The sequence below is a fragment of the Otolemur garnettii genome, unplaced genomic scaffold (assembly GCF_000181295.1).
Source record: "Otolemur garnettii isolate 467f Iridium unplaced genomic scaffold, OtoGar3 scaffold00291, whole genome shotgun sequence".
NCBI classification, from domain to species: Eukaryota; Metazoa; Chordata; class Mammalia; order Primates; family Galagidae; genus Otolemur; species Otolemur garnettii.
The window spans coordinates 774,019-774,324 of NW_003852686.1; positions in this window are offsets into that span (position 1 = coordinate 774,019).

The following is a 306-nucleotide window of genomic DNA, read 5'->3' on the forward strand; positions in this document are numbered from 1 at the left end:
CACCCTCACCTCCCTCTCTGCCCACACACCCTCACCTCCATCTCTGCCCACACACCCTCACCTGCCTCTCTGCCCACACACCCTCACCTCTATCTGTGCCCACACACCCTCACCTCCATCTCTGCCCACACACCCTCACCTCTATCTGTGCCCACACACCCTCACCTCCATCTCTACCCATATACCCTCACCTCTATCTGTGCCCACACACCCTCACCTCCATCTCTACCTACACACCCTCCCCTCTATCTGTGCCCACACACCCCCACCTCCATCTCTGCCTACACACCCTCCCCTCTATCTGTG